Source organism: Silurus meridionalis, chromosome 17, assembly GCF_014805685.1.
Source record: "Silurus meridionalis isolate SWU-2019-XX chromosome 17, ASM1480568v1, whole genome shotgun sequence".
NCBI lineage: Eukaryota > Metazoa > Chordata > Actinopteri > Siluriformes > Siluridae > Silurus > Silurus meridionalis.
The window spans coordinates 27,395,350-27,416,165 of record NC_060900.1 but is presented as its reverse complement, the minus strand read 5'-3'; the positions used below and the strand labels follow the sequence as shown (position 1 = coordinate 27,416,165).

Here is a 20,816-nt window from a genome sequence, read left to right as displayed (position 1 = left end):
TCGGTCTTCCGGGTGGGTTTGGACAGCAGCCAACCGGAGCGCTGAATAGCGGCTGGCTTCAAAGCGCCAGCGCTGCGTCGTGCATGCGCAGTAAAACCGGAAGTCGCCAAATTCATTTTGATGGGACGTTTTTTTTTTTTTATGTGATTATTATTATTATTATTGGTATTGTTGTAATTTTTGTTATTATAATTATTTGTATTATTTTTATTATTATTGTTATGTTTATTATTTATTATGATATATATCATGTTTTTACTCCATTTTATGACTGGCTACAAATTACTAAACCCCTTTTGGTGAAATGGTTGAGTCCAAGGGGAGGGGCTTACACTTTAAAAACCAGTCTCCCACTTCAATTCAGGTGTGAGAGTTGTGGGAGTGGGTAGTGGAGTTTGTAAGCTATTGAAGTAACTGCACGTTGGTCGGTGCTACTTTGTATATAGTTTCCTTTCTTTTTCTCAGATTCTCTTTATTTTTGTTCTTTTTCCACTGTTCCTTTTCTGTGGATTTGTATATGTTTTGGACTTTGCACTTGAGCACGCTGTAAATAAACACCACTTTACACGGAACATCACAGCGAGTATTGCCATCATTTGGATAGAAGGTGAACCCGTAAGGCCGCTCTACCACAGTAGAATACACTAGAAATTGATGGACACTCCAACAAGGATCAGAGAGTTTTTAAGGGATCATTTTTTAGAGTTTTAGACCTTTTCTTTTTTAAATGCAGAAAATCTCCAGTTTTTAGTCAGAATACTGAAATGTATTATCCCTAAACGTCAACCTTCAGACTTCCATTATTGTCTGGCTTTTTATTTCCCTCATTAGAAAAAAGAGGTTAAAACCCCGACACGCTCGACTGATCCGACTTCAGATCCTCGTCACTGTAACTGACTGATAACAGTTGCCTTTTATTTTGTTTGTTTGTTCGTTTGCTTTAGCGCCCATTCACATCGAGGTGTAAGTGCACAGTGGGAATTCTGCCCTTCTTTCCTTTCTGTAGTGTAGCTTACTCTTTAGCCTTTCTAACACCAATCTGAAAAAAAAGTCTAGACACTATTAGAATGTTTAATAAAAAATAAAAAAAGTAGACGTTAAATTTGAATGTTGTTTTACATAATGTAAAATTAATCAGAGATTTATTTTGTAAAGGCTTTTATTTTGCTGATATACATATATACATTCATATATACATTCATTTATATATACAGTGGAACCCGGTTATCTCGCCCTCGGTTACCTCGACAACCCTATTAAGTCGACGTTTTTGAAGTGGAACCGCCAAATTCTCGACTTTTTTTATTTCGCCGAACCCTGATATCTCGAGCACAAGTGGGGAAAAATTTGCCATTTAACGTCAGTTATCTCGGTGCAGCCGCAGAAGAACTCGCGGAAGTGGCGGAAAAATCAAGTCTTACAGCTGCTACAGGTGTTGTATTGTATACTGGTGAATCTCTGCTGTCAGTTAGTGCACATATGCCTTTTGTTGTTAAATGTTATGCAATGAACGGGAGGCGAAAGTAGAAGCAAGGCGCTGAACAGCACACGGGAGAACGGTAGAAAAACGGGAGAAAATTCTATGCTTTTGACCAGCAAAAGTATAGAATGAACACCGGCAGGATCGGGGGGGGAATCCAGAATACAGTGAGAACTCAATAGTTAGAACTCTTTGGTGAGAACTCTGTAGTGAGAACTTTATATAAGAACTGTACAGTGAGAACTCTAGTGGAAACTGTATAGTGAGAACAGTATAGTAATAACTTTACAGTGAGAACTCTATAGTTAGAACTCTATGGTGAGAACTCTGTAGTGAGAACTTTACAGTGGGAACTGTACATTAAGAACTTTGTATGAGAACTGTATAGTGGGAACTCTATATTAAGAGTTCTATATTATATTCAGAGACAAAAAGAAAAGCCGAGACGCACGAGTGTTGCCATGGAGTTAGTTGGTTTATTGCCAGTTGTTGCTCTGATATGGGTGAGTGGATCTTCAGCACACAGTCACAGTGGTGTAAAGCATGAAGCCCTTCAAACATTAACATCATCAGTGATCAAATCCTGCACAAGCAATGACTTTAGTTACAGCACGAGTCGTTATGTTTATTACTACTTCAGCTTACGAATGGAAGACTGTGGGTACGGCTCACGGCATGTCACCAAGCACAACGATGAAAGAGTTCATCACTACTTTTACTACATTAGTAAGAGAACCTTCGAAACAGTAACTCCACCCAAAGCTTTAGCGTTTCGCTCCACCAACAATATAACGTGCTGTAATATATTATCAAAAGAAAAGAACTTTCTCGAGTTAGAACTGGATTCGAAACTCTGAAGCCAAAAGTTTTAGATTCTAGATTTTTCTAAAACGCTCTCGATGAAGACACAACATTAACCCGGAACAAACAACAGTTCGATTGCAGTGAGCGAGTCTTTGGGACGAAGCTACTGTCCAAAACACGTTTTTTTTAATGTAGGTTTTTTTTTTCTTTACTTTTTCACGTACAATCAGTAAACAACATTTTATCAGCTGACCATCCCAGGGTGCTGTGGGATGAAGTGGAAATCAGGAAAAGGGGAGGAACTCTCCAGACGCTCAATTCAGTCGTGTTTGGTCCCTGGGTGGTCAGCGGAAAATGCTGAAATCTAACACATAAAGCACACACACACACACACACACACACACACACACACACTCTCTCGAGCTCGACACTTATAACAGACAACGCATATAATTGTGCTGTCTCAGTGTTTCTCAAAAACAACACTGAATCATATCATCAATATCATCAACCCTTTCCACAGTCACATCTTTATCACAAACTCATCCTGCAGCAAACTTAGAAAATATACCTCACAGATATATTATATATATATAAATGAATATATATGAATGTATATATGTATATGTGGTAGCTAAAAGAAATAATAATAAATAAATAATTTAATAGTGAATGAATAATAAATGATTGTATTAATGTTGTCTGACAATCGATCATTTGATTGCTTTTGTCTTGGCTGTAATTCTCACCTAAGTCGGGAGGGGGCGCGCTGCTCAAACAATACACCTACAGTGAAGCAGCAGCAGCTCCGTGTCACTTGTTTTTTTATGAACATTTATCTCCCCTCATCAGGTACGGAAAATATTATTAGAGTGGAAAATGTGTTTTCACATGTTGTAGTTATTTTAAAGAATATAAATGACGCTCTTTAAAACGTTTAAGTTCTTGTTATTAGCAGTGTAAAAGTTTGTCTTGTATGTGTTAGTTACAATTCTCATGCTAGTCATGGAGACCATGCGCTCTCACAAATAGCATCATACAAGTTCATTTCTGAATAGAATGTGTTTTTCTTTTGATCAATACTGCAACAGTTATAAGTAGGGATGCACCGAAAATGTTCGGTTTTCGGCTGAAAGACTTTGATCAGTGAAAAAACACGGGTGAAACAGTGTGTTGTGATGACGCAAACAGAAACCGCGCCCTGCACGTGCATGTCTAAAGCAACATGTCTGCGGTGTGCACGTGTTTCAGTAGATCTGAGAAAGACACACGGAGAGCGATTTGCAAAACATGTAATGAAGAAATTTCAAGATGGGGTGCGTCTGCAAAGACTTTCTCCACGTCGGGTTTAATTGATCACCTGAAATCCAAACATCCCGATCGCTATGCTGAATATGAGAGAAACACGCACAGAAAAGCAAAACCCCTCCGAGCACGCGCACTCCGTCTGTGGGGGAGGTTTTTGAAAAGGCAGGAAGTTTCCCAGTGATGTTGTTGTATCTTTAAGCAGTTGCACTTTCTGAATGCACTTTGTTTTTTATAAAAGAACATATTTAGGGCCCGAGCACCAAAAGTGCGTAGGACCCTATTGTAATTGTGTCGTTTTATTTTTATTATTATTAATTTTTAAATTGCTCGAAAAGTCACGAAACTTTGCGTACACAGCGAACAAAGTCGAAAGATTAGGTACGCCATGTTCCTCGAAAGTGGATTTGGCAAAACCGGCTCAGTAGCGCCACCTATACACGTTCAACGGTGTGTGGCTCGAGCTATGTTTCACGTACATGTCTGAAAATCGGTACACACATGTAAGACACTAAGACCTACAAAAAAGTCTCTTGGTACGAAATCCGACACCCAACAGGAAGTCGGGTATTTTTAATTGTGTCAGCAAATTGTTTGCCGATTTTGCCATTCACACATGTCGTATTTTAACGAACTCCTCCTAGAGATTTGTTCAGATCAACACCAAATTTGGCAGACATGATCTAAAGGCCTTTGCGATTTTAAATTGCGAAGATCTAGAGTTTTCGTCGAAGGCCGTGTCCTTGGTGGTCTGACAAATTTCGACAAATTTCGACCTGCTGGCAACAGGAAGTGTGATGTTTTACGGTGCAATGACCTTCTCTTAAAAATGTAATGCCATCCCCTAATTTTGTTGGGCAGTCATATTGTAAGACCTTTGTGCTAGTGAATTGTGAAGATCTTGAGCGTTCGTTAAAGGGCGTGTCCATGGCGCCGTGACAAATTTCAATGACTCACCGTGGAAATAACAGTTGGGATTTGTTCAGATCAACACCAAATTTGGTACGCTTAATCAAAAGGCCTTTGCAATGTTACATCGCGAAGATCTAGAGTTTTCGTTGAAGGGCGTGTCCATGGTGGTCAGACAAATATCGACGATTCGCCATGAAAAAGGAAATGACTATCACTCTGACATACAATGTCCAATCTGCCCCAAACTTCTCGTGATTGATAAGACACCCGATTAGAACAGATCTACATTTCCATATTTAGTTATAGTCATAGCGCCACCTGCTGGCAACAGGAAGTGTGACACTTTGAAATGACTGTGCCATAATTCTCCTGTCTTTACTCGCTTACATGCACCTCGCCCCACTGTTCACTGTTTTCCTCAGGCCACCAGGTGGCAGTGAGCCCGGGTGCGAGGGCCCGCACATCGCTGCTTGCAGCTTTAATTAATTTTACAACCTTTCAGCAGGCCAGAGGGCCTGTACATTTAAGTTAAACATTTAAGTTTTAATTTTAATTTATTTTATCCTGTGCATTGTTGCAATGTGCTATAAATAAATATTTTCATCATTTGTAATTGATTTATTCTTTGAAACTTTAATATTAATTTATGCAATTGAAATGCCTTAATTTTAGTAAAGTTAGTACACAGCCATAGCCATAAATGCAATAGTAATAATAATTGGCATCATTTCTTTTGGTGTTTCGGTTTTCGGCCAAGAATTTTCATTTCGGTGCATCCCTAGTTATAACCTGTAATTTACTGGGGTTTAAAAGATGTCACAAAGATTCACACAACAAGTAATGTGACATGTACAGTACAGACTAAAAGTTTCTTGTTGTCATGCAGCATGTTATAGTTGTATATATTACATGATAGAGAATTGTATTATATTATATCTGTATACTGTAACTGTATAGAAGTAATTATATATACAGTACAGACCAAAAGTTTGGACACACCTTCTCATTCAAAGAGTTTTCTTTATTTTCATGACTATGAAAATTGTAGAGTCACACTGAAGGCATCAAGGGCTATTTGAGCAAGAAGGAGAGTGATGGGGTGCTGCGCCAGATGACCTGGCCTCCACAGTCACCGGACCTGAACCCAATCGAGATGGTTTAGGGGTGAGCTGGACCGCAGAGGGAAGGCAAAAGGGCCAACAAGTGCCAAGCATCTCTCGGGGAACTCCTTCAAGACTGTTGGAAGACCATTTCAGGTGACTACCTCTTGAAGCTCATCAAGAGAATGCCAAGAGTGTGCAAAGCAGTAATTAAAGCAAAAGGTGGCTACTTTGAAGAACCTAGAATATGACATTTTTCAGTTGTTTCACACTTTTTTGTTATGTATATAATTCCATATATAATTCCACACGTGTTAATTCATAGTTTTGATGCCTTCAGTGTGAATCTACAATTTTCATAGTCATTAAAATAAAGAAAACTCTTTGAATGAGAAGGTGTGTCCAAACTTTTGGTCTGTACTGTATGTTGAAATCTCTTAAAGTGATGTCACTCATTTGAATATTTAAAAATACTGTTTTGATTGTTTATAAAGAAAAAAACAATACACCTACAGTGAAGCAGCAGCAGCTCCGTGTCACCTGTTTTTTATGAACATTTATCTCCCCTCATCAGGAGGTGTGGGTACTACATTTTTGGAGGCACCAGTGAGAATGAATGCAGTGCGAGTTGGCTTCCAGTGACGACATCCCGCTTCCAGTGCCATTCAGCCTGCTACTCATCCCAGGTGACCAGTGGAATGAAGACATTTGGTGTCCGTTTCGAGCCAGGAAGGAAAGTGCAAGCAATCTGAGGTTAATCTTCGATACCAGGAGCGCTGCAGAACTCCAGCCAGCTAAGGACATTTCTTCTATCACTTTGCACACATCTAGAGATTGAGTAACTCATGGATCACTTAGAGGACTTAAAGCTTGAGGTGACAGGAGCATTATATGCTCTCTCAAAAGATAACCTTCTTAAACTATGTGAGTTTCTAAGAATTGAGTGTGAATATGAAATTAGCCAAAGTCGTTGTTAGATTTTTATCATCCCCAAACCAAACTTAATTCTTGGGGAGATTTTAAATCAAATCAAATTTTATTCATCACATACACATACATACAGGGTATGACATGCAGTGAAATGCTTTATACGACGGTCCGGCATGAGGGAATAGGATGGGAAAAAGAAAAGAAGCAGATAAATAAAGTATAAAGTATAAAAAACATTAAAACATAAAATATAAGAATTTAAAGATATAAAACATATATAAAGATATATGTATGTGAAACAAAGAGAAAAATGTCTATACAAAAAAATTCTTATGGCAGTAGACAGTGAAACAGTAAACCATAAACAATGTGTAACAAAGTCTAAACAATAGACAATTTTTGTGGTGGGTTGTCCATAAAGTGTCCGTGTGCGGTATGGTGTGGTGTAAAGGTCCGTAAGTGTCCGTGTGCGGTATGGTGTGGTGTAAAGGTCCGTAAGTGTCCGTGTGCGGTATGGTGTGGTGTAAAGGTCCGTAAGTGTCCGTGTGGTATGGTGTGGTGTAAAGGTCCGTAAGTGTCCGTGCGGTATGGTGTGGTGTAAAGGTCCGTAAGTGTCCGTATGCGGTATGGTGTGGTGTAAAGGTCCGTAAGTGTCCGTGTGCGGTATGGTGTGGTGTAAAGGTCCGTAAGTGTCCGTGTGCGGTATGGTGTGGTGTAAAGGTCCGTAAGTGTCCGTGTGCGGTATGGTGTGTAAAGGTCCGTAAGTGTCCGTGTGCGGTATGGTGTGGTGTAAAGGTCCGTAAGTGTCCGTGTGCGGTATGGTGTGGTGTAAGGTCCGTAAGTGTCCGTGTGCGGTATGGTGTGGTGTAAACGTCCGTAAGTGTCCGTGTGCGGTATGGTGAGGTGTAAGTGTCCGTGTGTGGTATGGTGTGGTGTAAAGGTCCGTAAGTGTCCGTGTGCGGTATGGTGTGGTGTAAAGGTCTGTAAGTGTCCGTGTGCGGTATGGTGTGGTGTAAAGGTCCGTAAGTGTCCGTGTGCGGTATGGTGTGGTATAAAATAAAATAAATATAAAGTGCACTTTGCTGTGCAAGTCCAGAGCTTAAAGTGTCGTGGTGCTAAAGGTGAGATCTGTACAGAGAAGAAGTGTGATGATGGAGAGAGTGGGCCAGTCTTTAGATCGTTTTCCATACGACCTGCGATATCAGGGAAGAAGAAATACACAGCAATGCAGCAAATGTTCTTCCTCTTCTGTTTATTGCAGACACATAACGTATATATACACATACAGAGAAAAAGGCTGACCTGAAGTTGTTTCCTGTTTAGATAAGAGGATATACTAGCCGGAGATGTGTGAGCCCAGATAAGACTCCCTGTTTACCTTACATACTAACATCGTAAATATTCTATAGACACTGAACAGACAAAGGAATGTGTGTGAAACAGTGTGAAAACCGTCTTAACACTAACAATGGCCACTTTAAATCATTTATGATTTAGCATCACACACCAAAACATGGCAACATACAAAGTACAATTCCAACAATCAATACAAGAATCATTCCTAAAACAAAATAGTGTTCAACACTCGTAACCAAACTCTTAATCTTCTCAAAAAAGCTTTGTTCAGCAGTTGTTTCACGTTCTCCAAGACATCATGAGACAATTGTTTCTCAGTGCTTGTTCAATATGTCTATAAGCAGTATTATCAGGTATACGTAACAGTTTCTTCTCACTGAATAATGTATTCAAAGAGAAGAAGAACAATTCGGAGTCTAGTTACAACTATGCACATATAGTTATAGAATTTAGACCTAGAGCAGGTATCAGGGTACGCTAAACTAAACAGTCAAGTGTGTCAGATCTTCACCCCGGAGGTGGCCCCCTTTCTACTATAAAGAAAGGATCTTTCCGTGGGCTCTCAACTGTTTTAGCCCTGAATACTCACTTAGGTAGGCTTCTTAGGCCAACAGACCAATTAGTGCATAGAATAAGTGGGTGCTGTTTTAATCCTGCTTGCGTGTATCCACTGTGGCTGATAATCAGTCAGAACTCCAGTTCTGGTTACAGCTAGAACAGTCGCTGGACCCAGATACTTCGGCTCAACGACCTTGGTAGGCTTCAGACTTCGTATCAGGACCTGCTGATTAGGCACAAAAGGGTGTGTTGGCTTATCTGTAGGCAGAGGAAGAGTTAGTGAGACATCAGCACTGATAGAATTCAATTTCTCAACCAGGGCAGAAACGTAGTCGTCCACCATATCTTCCAGGTTACCTAAGGAAGAAATGTCGGTGCGTCCCCTGACCCATGGGGTCAGGGAAGGTTAGAACATAAAACTTTCAAAGGTTAGTTTAGTAGTTGAAGATGGGGTCATTCTTATTTCTGTGACTACTACCGGGAAAACAACAGTCCAATTTCGGCCTGTTTCAATGCAGGCTTTAGTAACACGTTCCTTAATGGTCTTCTTGAGGGCAGCAAAACTGTCAGTCATTTCATGAGTCCACAGAATAAGATGTGATTGAGGAGCTTTGTGATCAATAGCACTACGCAAAACTTTATCATGCTGTGTGCAGTCAGGGATCCATGCTCGGCAGTAGTTCACAAGTCCCAAGAAGCTCTGCATCTGTTTCACAGTCTGAGGTCTTGAAAACCCAGTCACAAGCTGTACTCAGTCTTGCGATATCTTACGTTGGCCTTCTGAGATCACGTGGCCCAGATATGAGACCTTAATCTTCACCCACTGTAGTTTCTGGTGTGAAGCTTTAAATCCAGCCTGAGCCAGGACATTGCAGACGACCACTGACGCTTTGTGGCAGTCCTGCTTAGTCAGTCCTGTGACAAGTCTCTGAGGCCAAAGGGACAAAAAAAAGCAGAACAAAGATCAATCACAGTAAAAAATCTGTGAGTCGCTGGTATAGGGTTAACAATGGTAGCTACATCGGGCACCAAAGGAGCTAACGGAATAACTAATTTATTAATCTCTCGTAAATCTTGTGTTAGCCTCCAGCATTTTTTATCTGCCTTCAAGACGGGATTAATCGGTGTGTTATACGGTGAATGTGTCTCGATCAAAACACCTTGTGACAATAAATTGTCAATATCTGGAGCAATGCCAACATTCTTCTCTTTCGACAATGGATATTGTTTAACAAAAATCGGATGGTGTGTTTTCATGAGTGCATGATACGGTTTTACCTGGATTAAACCTGCCTCATCTTTGAGAGAGGCCCATAATTTAGGGTTAACTTCACCTAAATTTGGTTCATCAGGCAGGACCTCTGTACTACCCTGAAAGAAATCTTTCGGATATGGCTGTGGCTCGGTTGAGAGCATGAGGACAGAAGGAAAAGACAGTGAGACATTCGTTTCAAAAAACAGAATTTCCATTCCCATTTTGTGCATCATATCTCTTCCTAAAAGGTTTAAAGGGGAGTTTGGAATTATTGTAAAGCTATGATAAAGATTTGTACCAGTCGGTGTCACCACAGGCAAAAGGTGATTTACAGGACATGAAATTGGAACTCTATCTATTCCCTATTAGATGAACTTCCCCTTTTTCCTAGGACCTCCTCCTTGAGTTTTGTGCTGAGGCTGGAATGCACCACTTCCTGTTGCAGTGCAGAGCATAACGGGTTAACTTAACCTGGAGCATAGTAGAAACCTCTAGCAGCATCTAAATCTCTAGGAAAAAGTATCTAGATGTGACACAATTTCACTCCATAATGCCAAATGATCTAAATAAAGATTAGTTCAATAACCGGCACAATTCCTATACATTCAATCTTTGGGATTTTCTTCTGGCAGTAAGCAAAAAAATGTCATGACCCGTCTTCTTTACACAGAACAAAGAACAGACACACAACACTTAACACTCAGACGATACACACAACACATAACACTTAGACAATACAGCTGCGCTAGGCACCAGGGGGATCGCAGTCTTCAAACAAAAAAAGTAATCCAGTCTCTCCAATTGGATCACAAATTTTGTAAGTCAGGAGAAAAAAATAGATTATAAAACCAAAACAAGATTAAAGTCTTTTGAAAAATTTAAGTCTTTTCAAAATGTCCCTTTTTCTTTAGTTTTTTTTCTTTCCTTTTCTCTTTTCTCTCACTTTTTTCTTTTCTTTTCTGGCATATAAATTATCGTGGATTCTTTTGGATACTTTTAGACAATATTGCGTATATTAGACAGACCGTAAAAAACGTCTTCTAATCTTGCATTTTACATCTAAGGTGAGGAAAACAATGTTGCGACGAAATCACCTGTTTACCTTACATACTAACATCGTAAATATTCTATAGACACTGAACAGACAAAGGAATGTGTGTGAAACAGTGTGAAAACCGTTTTAACACTAACATTCGTTCATCTCTTATTTCTGTGATTGTGAAACACATTGAGAGAGAAGCATTAGAGGAGCTAGAAGATGGTGGTATGTCAGAGCTTTTGTGTCTAAAAGACAAAATCAGTGAAATTCAGTGTGCTAATGCAAACAGCGATTCAGAAAAACACACAGCACAGACATCTAAGAGAGTGACTTTAGATGCAGTACCAGAAACTACAGAGCAGGAAAAACTGCAAAAAGAAATAGACACGATACAGTTAGCTCTGCAAAAATTAATTCAGCAAAAACAAGATGCAGCAAATCGCAGATACCAAAACACTAACACACTACAACACACAAACATACCACAAAGCCCTAACACATTACCAAGCTCAAACATACAGCAAGACACAAGCACATACCTGCATCCAGTGCCATCTCGACCAGTCATGCTTCCCTGGAACAGAGAGTTTAAAATATCAGGACAAATTGGTGAGCATGGACAAAAAGACAAACTAACCTTTTCAAGTTTGGCCCATTAAACTGAGCATGGACTGAGCAGGGGGTTTCAGAGCTTGAAATTGTGGATGCAGTAATAAGAGCAATAGCACCAGGCATGCAGCTGCGTAGCTAACCGGAAGGAAAACCAAACCTAACCCTGCCCATTCTTAGACGCATTCTACGAGCACATTATCAAGAAAAAGGGGCAACTGAATTGTACAAGCAGCTTACTTTAGAAGTACAGAATAGCAAGGAGACCCCACAAAGCTTCCTCGTTCGTTGTCTCTTGATTTGAAGCAAAAGATCCTGTTTGCATCTCAGGAAGCGGAATCCAGTTTGAAATATGACCCAATCCTGGTTCAGAGCATGTTTCTCCACACTGTCCTGACTGGTCTGCAAAATGAAAGTATTAGAAGTGACCTGCAACCTTACTTGACAAGAACTGATGTGAGTGATGAACTTCTCTTAGACAAGGTCAATGTTGCATGCGCAAATGAAACGGAGCGTCAAAACAAGAAAAAGCAGGCTAATGAAGGTGCTGTTGAAAAGAAAGTCAAGACACAGTGTCACAAAAACACAGAGAAACTTGAACCTGACATTTTAAGTGAGTTAAAAGAAATGCGGTCTGACATGGCATTGTTGAAGGATCTCAGTGTGGAGGTGTCTCAAATTAAAGAATCTATACGACAGCCTCAGATCATGTCCACACAATGTCCCACCCATGTGAGGGATCAAGCCGGCGTGCAACCACCTCAGTCTCTGTACCCGACTCCAAGTTATCTGCAGCCCTACGACAGGAGAAGGGGAGCGTTCCAATGGCAACAGTGGCTCCCTGCACAACGTTACCATCCTCCTTCAACTCAAGTGAGGAAATGTCTGGCCTGTCAGCAAAGTGGATTGGATGTGTACTGCACTCATTGCTATAGATGTGGCAGCAGCGACCATTTTTTGGCTGGTTGCAGAGCGCGAGTGCCAATAATGTACAGAGACCAGTCGTTTAAAGGGACAGGGTCACCACCACGGGACAGGGAGTGACCAGCCATATAACAAAGTTCCCACAAAGCTGTGCGCATTGTGGCATCATGGATCCTGACCTCATATTGCGACAATATGACATAATGGAAAGCAGTGTCTTGTACAGTGTTCCATCCAAGGCCAGCTTGTTGATGCATTATGGGCTACAGGATCTCAAGTGTGTATAGTGGATGAGCTGTGGAAAAATGAACACTTAACAAATATCAGATTGAAAAACGTTGCAGAGGTAGTTGATGCACCTGGAGGACTCTGCCTTGTGGCAGCGAATTGACAGGACATTCCCTTTACAGGATGGATGGAAGTAACTTTTGTTTTGGCATCAAATGAATCGAAAACAAAAGAACTTGTCATACCTGTGTTGGTAACGAGGGGCAGAGAGCTAGGTCATCCTATTATCGGATACAACGTGATTGAGCAAATGATGAACAACAAGGAACTAACTCAGCCAATCACCACTGAATCTTTAAAAACAGTTCTTCCTAGTGTGGAAAGAGAAAAAGTCCAAGCTTTTATTTGGTGAGTTCATGCAGAAAGACCATGTTAATATTTAGTCAAAACAACAAAAGGAAATGTTCATGTGCCCAAACACACATCTGTTTAAATTGAATGCAGAGTGCAGTCGCACCGACCAAAAGAAGAGGAGACGTTGCTTATGTTTGAGCCTGATGTTACCCCACAGAGGGCAGAGGGGTTGTAGTTCTGTGAGACGATTGTGACCCTGCGGCAACATACTTCTCCATACATAATTCTCAGTGTTCAGAACCCCACAGATCATGACTTACTGTTAGCAGGCAAGATGGTCATAGGCACAGTACAACCAGTACAGGCAGTTTATCCAACTGCTGCTTTTGAGGGGCCGTGCTTAACTTCTGCGAGTATCAAACAAATAAAAAATTAAACCAGCCATACCTCCATCACCACGTGGGTCCCTCCAGTTGACTCGAGCCATCTTGATGATGAACTTCTCTTAGACAAGGTCAATGTTGCTTGCGCAAATGAAACAGCGCGTCAGAACAAGAAGAAGCTTCTGTCCCAACAGAACATCAAAGTGAGTCCAGTGCAGGCTAATGAAGTTGCTGTTGAAAAGAAATTCAAGACACAGTGTAACAAAAACACAGAGAAACTTGAACCTGACATTTTAAGCGAGTTAAAAGAAATGCGGTCTGACATGGCATTGTTGAAGGATCTCAGTGTGGAGGTGTCTCAAATTAAAGAATCCATACGACACCCTCAGATCATTTCCACACAATGTCCCAACCATGTGATGGATCAAGCCGGCATGCAACCACCTCAGTCTCTGTACCCGACTCCAAGTTATCTGCAGCCCTACGACAGGAGAAGGGGAGCATTCCAACGGCAACAGTGGCTCCCTGCAAATCGTTACAATCCTCCTTCAACTCGTGTGAGGAAATGTCTGGCCTGTCAGCAAAGTGGATTGGATGAGTACTGCACTCATTGCTATAGATGTGGCAGCAGCGACCATTTCTTAGCCTCAAATGAATCGAAAACAAAAGAACTTGTCATACCTGTGTTGGTAACGGGGGGCAGAGAGCTTGGTCATCCTATTATAGGATACAACGTGATTGAGCAAATGATGAACAACAAGGAACTAACTCAGCCAATCACCACTGAATCTTTAAAAACAGTTCTTCCTAGTGTGGAAAGAGAAAAATTCCAAGCTTTTATTTAGTGAGTTCATGCAGAAACACCATGTTAATATTTAATCAGAACAACAAAAGGAAATGTTGATGTGCCCAAACACACATCTGTTCAAATTAAATGCAGAGTGCAGTCGCACCGACCAAAAGAAGAGGAGACGTTGCTTATGTTTGAGCCTGATGTTACCCCAAAGTGGGCAGAGGGGTTGTAGTTCTGTGAGACGATTGTGACCCTGCGGCAACATACTTCTCCATACATAATTCTCAGTGTTCAGAACCCCACAGATCATGAATTAGTGTTATCAGGCAAGATGGTCATAGGCACAGTACAACCAGTATAGGCAGTTAATCCAACTGCTGCTTTTGAGGAACCGTGCTTAACTTCTGCGAGTATTAAACAAATAAAAAATGAAACCAGCCATACCTCTAACATCATGTGGGTTCCGCCAGTTGACTCGAGCCATCTCGATGAGCCTGAAAAACAAATTGTTCAACAAATGTTAAAAGAGGAAGCGGCTTCATTCTCCAAATCTGAGAGCGACATAGGTTGCATAGAAAAGCTGCAACTAGCCATTTCGCTGAAAGACACTACCCCTGTTGCACGCACTTACCAGTCGGTGCACAAGGATGGGTTCAGAAATCAAACTCGCCATATACCTGTTGTATGCGTCAGAAAAAAAGGGCTTCATGGCCAAGGAGAGTCGACCATTAACAGCCTTTGTCACACCGTGGGGCTTATTTGAGTGGATCCGGATACCTTTCGGCCTGATGAATGCTTCTTCGGCTTTTTAGCGCTGCGTGGAGGAGTGCCTGGATAAGCTAAGAGATAACATCTGTGTTCCCTATCTGGATGACACGTTAGTTTTCAGCAACACCTTTTGAAAATCACGTAGAGGATGTGAGAAAAGTCTTGCACAGATTGAGACAGTATGAATTAAAGTTAAAGCCTAGTAAATGTGAACTATTTGAGCGTAAAGTACGGTACCTTGGGAGGATTGTGTCTGCAGAAGGGAGTAAGATGAATCCAGCCGATACAGCTGCTGTGACAAACCTGAAAGAGAAGAGACCTAGTACAGTCGGGCAACTGCGAGCAGTCATGGGCCTGTTGAGCTACTATCGACAGTATATAAAAGATATCTCCAGAATTGCAGGACCCTTGTATGACCTGCTGAAACAAACTGAGACAAACAAAGAGGAGTGCAAAGAGGCAAAGAATTGATAGTGGAAAGGAAAAAAAGGGGAGTGCCCTCTCAAATGCCAATCGTGTGGACGGACAGGCACCAAGAGATACTGGAGGGACTGTCTGGTTGAGCCTCCTGTTCTCGCATTTCCCGACTTCTCCCAGCCGTTCGTACTCCATACTGACGCATCAAATCAGGGACTTGGAGCATTTTTGTATAAAAAACAAGACGGAAAGCTTAGTCATCGCGTACGGATCCCAAACATTGACAGCTGAGGAAAAGAAGTACCACCTCCATTTAGGCAAACTGTAGTTTCTGGCCTTAAAGTGGGCTGTCACCGAAAAATGTTACAATTATTTGTACTATGCACCCACATTCACTGTGTTTAGTGATAATAATCCAGTCACCTATGTTTTGACCAGTGCAAAGTTAAATGCAACGGGATGTAGATGGATGGCAGAACTAGCGGATTTTTATTTTAACATCAAATACCGGCCAGGCAAAGAAAATGTGGACGCAGACAGCCTATCCAGAATGCCCCTGAACATTGAAACAATAATGAAAGTGTGTACAGAGGAATTACCATCTGACTGTGTCGAAGCGACCATCCAAGCAGTAGAGGCACCGCATTCCAACCTTTCCTGGACTGCCATGATTTCTTTTGATGACACCCAGTCATCGGAGCACATACATGAGCCATTGCCCATGGATGAGATCAGACAAGCACAGCGAAATGATGACCACATTGGACCCATTTTACAGTTTAAGGTGTCTGACAAAAAGCCAACAGGACATCTATTTAAGGCCTTGATTGCACAAAGTAAATGTTAACTGCGCAGCTGGGACAAACTTTTCTTGGGAGATGATGGCATCTTCCGTAGAAAGACGAACACCCGAACACAGCTGATCTTACCTGCAAAGTATAAGCAAAATGTGCTGAGAGAATTACATGACAACATGGGTCATCAAGGTTTAGATCGGACAATGTCATTAATCAGAGAAAGGTTCTATTGGCCACGAATGAACTATGATGATGATCATTATGTGACCAAAAGTTGTGCTTGCCTGAAACAAAAGAAACCATGCAAAGAGACCAGAGCACCTCTCCAAAATATTGTCACTACTCACCTATTCGAGCTTGTTTCCATTGATTTTTTTTACATCTGGATAGATGTAAAGGAGAGTATGAGTACATCTTGATCTTAGTTGACCACTTCACACGATTCGCACAAGCTTACGCAACTGCCTCAAAATCGGCTAAAACTGTTGTTGACAAGTGGTTAACGACTACGCTCTGAAGTTTGGGTTCATGCAAAAGATTCATCATGACCAAGGAGCAAAGTTTGAAAACCAACTGGTTGCTCAGTTGAAGAAGAGTTGTGGAGTTGCAGGATCAAGGACAACACCGTATCACCCCCAAGAAATGGGCAGGTTGAACGTTTTAACCGAACGCTACTACAAAACCTTAACTGAAAATCAGAAAACCAACTGGAAAGAGTCCCTTAACAAGCTTACCTTTGCATATAACGGCACACGATGCGAAGTAACAGGATTTTTACCATTTTACTTACTGTTCGGAAGGTCCCCAAGGTTGCCTGTGGAACTGCTGTTTGGCTTGACCTCTGAAACAGGAACTATGGACTATAAATAGTATGTTAAGAAATGGAGACAAGAAATGCAAGAAGCTTTTGAAATTACCAGACAGACAGCGAAGAAGTCGGCAGAGAGGAATAAGAAGAATTATGATGGGAAGGTGAGAAGTTTCATTTTGTGCCCTGGAGATCGTGTCCTAGTGCGAAACTTGACACCACGTGGTGGGACCGGGAAGCTCCGCAACCACTGGGAAGATGTTGTACACACAGTAGTACGTCAAGTAAGAGAAGGGAGTCCGATTTATGAAGTGAAATCTTCCAGAACAAGGAAAGGGAAGATCTCGTGTTCTTCACCGTAACCTCTTACTGTCTTGCGATTTTCTACCATTGGAGGTTGAACTCAGGAAGGATTCAAAGACAAAGAAGATGGTGAACAAACAAAGGTCAGCTGAAGAAGATGAGTCTAGTCCAGAAGAAGAGGAGGATGGAGACTATTACTATTACTTACCTGCTGTGCAGCATCAGCAACCTGTGGAAGAAAACAGTGAATTAGATAACACACACTTACCTGTTGTCCAGCCCAGTGAACCTGAAAAGGAAAGAAGAGAAGTTAATCCAGAGACAACGAATGCTGATGAAACAGCTCAAACAATGAATGAATGCTCACCTGAACAGGAATGTGATGTGATGGATGAGGGACAACCTGATGATGTAGCAGATGCTCATGCAGCCTCAGACAAAAGTAACAGTGAAGAAGAACAGGGGTACAGATGGCCTAGGAGAGAGAGGAGACCCCCGAAAACATTCACCTATGATTACCTGGGAACCCCTGCATGCTATAGTGTACAGCGTCCAAACACAATATAATTTCACCCTACACCATATGAAATGCAGAACTTTACACCATGGACATACACAGTGTCACAGTATCAGCCAGTATATTTATATGCATACTAAAAAGACCTGAAATAGAGTGAAAAAAGGGGTCATAGTTAAAGAAGACAACAGACCATAATGTCCAGTATAGTCCTTTATTGAAGAACTGTACATACATTTAACCCGCAGTGCATACATAAATTAGATTTTGAATTTGTATGTAATACAGCCCCACCCTAAAAAGAGAAAAAAGACAAAAACAGAAAAGGGGTAATGTTGAGACGACATTTATTTTCGAAGGGGAGAGTGTGGTAGCTAAAAGAAATAATAATAAAGAAATAATTTAATAGTGAATGAATAATAAATGATTGTATTAATGTTGTCTGACAATCGATCATTCGATTGCTTTTGTCTTGGCTGTAATTCTCACCTGAGTCGGGAGGGGGCGCGCTGCTCAAACAATACACCTACAGTAAAGCAGCAGCAGCTCCTGTCACTTGTTTATTTATGAACATTTATCTCCCCTCATCAGGCGGTGAGGATACTACAAAAACACTTCAAATCAAACATTGAATTGAAAGATTTTGATTACAGATTTACATTTTACAGCTTTTCATTTCTAAAAGAGTAAAAGTCAGTCGTTTAGAAATATAGAGGAATTCAGATACAGACATTTTATTATTCATTCATTAATTAATTAATCGGTGTATTCAAATACGGTAAAAACGTTCTGATTGAAGAAAAATCTGATTCTTTTCTAGATTTTTCTAAAACGCTCTCGATGAAGACACAACATTAACCCGGAACAAACAACAGTTCGATTGCAGTGAGCGAGTCTTTGGGACGAAGCTACTGTCCAGAACACGTTTTTTTATGTAGTTTTTTTTCTTTACTTTTCCACGTACAATGAATAAACAACATTTTATCAGCTGACCATCCCAGGGTGCTGTGGGATGAAGTGGAAATCAGGAAAAGGGGAGGAACTCTCCAGACGCTCAATTCAGTCGTGTTTGGTCCCTGGGTGGTCAGCGGAAAATACTGAAATCTAACACATAAAGCACACACACACTCACATACACACACGCTGGAGCTCGACACTTATAACAGACAGTGCATATAATTGTGCTGTCTCAGTGTTTCTCAAAAACAACACTGAATCATATCATCAATATCATCAACCCTTTCCACAGTCACATCTTTATCACAAACTCATCCTGCAGCAAACTTTGAAAATATACCTCACAGATATATTTTATATATATATATATATATATATATATATATATATATATATATATATATATATATATATATAATATTTCGTTTTTTTTCACCTTGCAGCCAAACCTACACTCTGAGCTTCTGTTCTACAGGGAAATCTGAAGTGTGATGAACTGAGAGTTAAACACTGGAGTGTTGTAAGTGTTATTATAGTGTACGTGGGTGATGGTGAGTCTTTACCATAAACCCAAGCCACAACAATGCAGTCACAGAATGCCTCCCACAACAGGGTCATTCCACTGGCAGAATAAAAATCAAAAAGTAGGAAGACATACATCCCTTCCTACACACACACACACACACACACACACACACACACACACACACACACAGAGAGGAAAAATTAAAGCCAGTTTCATCGAGTGCATATTAAATACCTCATACATGATGATGGAAAGCTTTATCTCCACACTTACCTGTGTAACCATGGAGAGATCTATAATAAAAGACAAGATGCAGCAGGACCCCACAATAATTTCACGTTTGTTATTCTTTGAAGGGAGCAGATCCAGGATGCCAGTGATGAAGCCTTCAACTCCAACAAACTGCACGAGGAGAAGAGACACGTCAAATTATGCAGTGAATTAGTGGTTAGACTTCTAATCAGAAGGTCATGAGAATAAAATTTGAATAGAAATTTCTTACAAATGTAAATGCTTTTATTTAATTTTTCCATTTATAAAATTATATTTAATCCATTTGACTCTTTTAGAAAAATCGCCACGTCCAAAGTTCTTATACCTCAGCAATTTGCTCCCAACTCTAATTTTCGATCGATTTGTAACGAAATGATCAAAACGTTTTAATCGCTGTTCGTTTAATAATAAAGTCTAGCGGTTATTATGTGTTATAGCAGCTATAAACAGCCACTTCTCCATCGTTCTCGGGTTTCTTGTCCCAGGTCAGGTTCTGCTTGTGTGTTCACACATATTCGACAGATGCATTAAATAAAGATTACTGTGAGTGCAAATGCCAAAACGACACAATATGAGAAGGAATTTAGGGATTACGCTTTATGATGAAAAGAATAAAAGCGCTCGGATTAGCAGCCCCAGAAAGCGTTACGATTTAAGCGAGGTTAGAAACTTCGACTGCCTGGTCAAGAAGTTAGCGTGCGTACGTTTTTTCCTGATCGGATTTCCACGACCTATATTAGGGAACAGCTCTACTGCTGGCATTTAGCATCGCTAGGCTAAACTATTCTAACGCTAAAGCTAATGCCAAGGCTGTGGCTGGCTGTGCTAGGCCAGTGCGCACCCCACAGCAGTAGCTAGGCCTAAGACAATTAAGAGGTGTAAATGCTGACATTAGATATCAGAGGTTTCCTTCGGATGAGACGTTAAACCGAGGTCCTGACTCTCTGTGGTCATAAAAAATCCCAGGATGTCTTTCAAAACGAGTAGGGGTGTGCCCCGGCATCCTGGCCAAAAAAAACTTGCCCGCTGGCCTACTAATCATCCCCTCATATTAATTGGCTATATCACTCTCTCTTTATATCATCTCCTCTCCACTAATATGCTGGTGTGTGGTGGGCGTTCTGGCGCAATATGGCTGCCGTCGCATCATCCAGGTGGATGCTGCACATTGGTGGTGGTTGAGGAGAATCCCCCCTTTCATATGTAAAGCACTTTGAGTGCTGCAGAAAAGCGCTATATAAATGTAATGTGTATGTATGTATGTATATAAGCTCCAGGACCCCTTTTGAAATCGAGATGTGCACATCTCAAGAGGCAAAGCTCCTTGTTAAATAATCCTTAAATTAATACTTAAAGCCAAAATATAGATCATATCAAATGAAGAGATATGAATAACAAAGAAAGAGAACGGGCCTGAAGA

General features: G+C 40.9%; 1 long non-coding RNA gene across 2 annotated transcripts; it reads left to right on the top strand.

Annotated features, from left to right (window-relative positions):
* The first annotated feature begins 5,696 nt into the window (after positions 1-5,696).
* LOC124399453 lies at positions 5,697-19,678 on the top strand. 2 transcript variants are annotated; one of them, XR_006928235.1, is made up of 4 exons: positions 5,697-5,757; positions 6,176-6,354; positions 19,041-19,117; positions 19,480-19,678. It is a non-coding gene; the product is annotated as an uncharacterized LOC124399453 (long non-coding RNA). The 2 variants fall into 2 exon arrangements; XR_006928234.1 differs by having other exon boundaries at positions 19,041-19,678.
* The last annotated feature ends 1,138 nt before the right edge of the window (positions 19,679-20,816 follow it).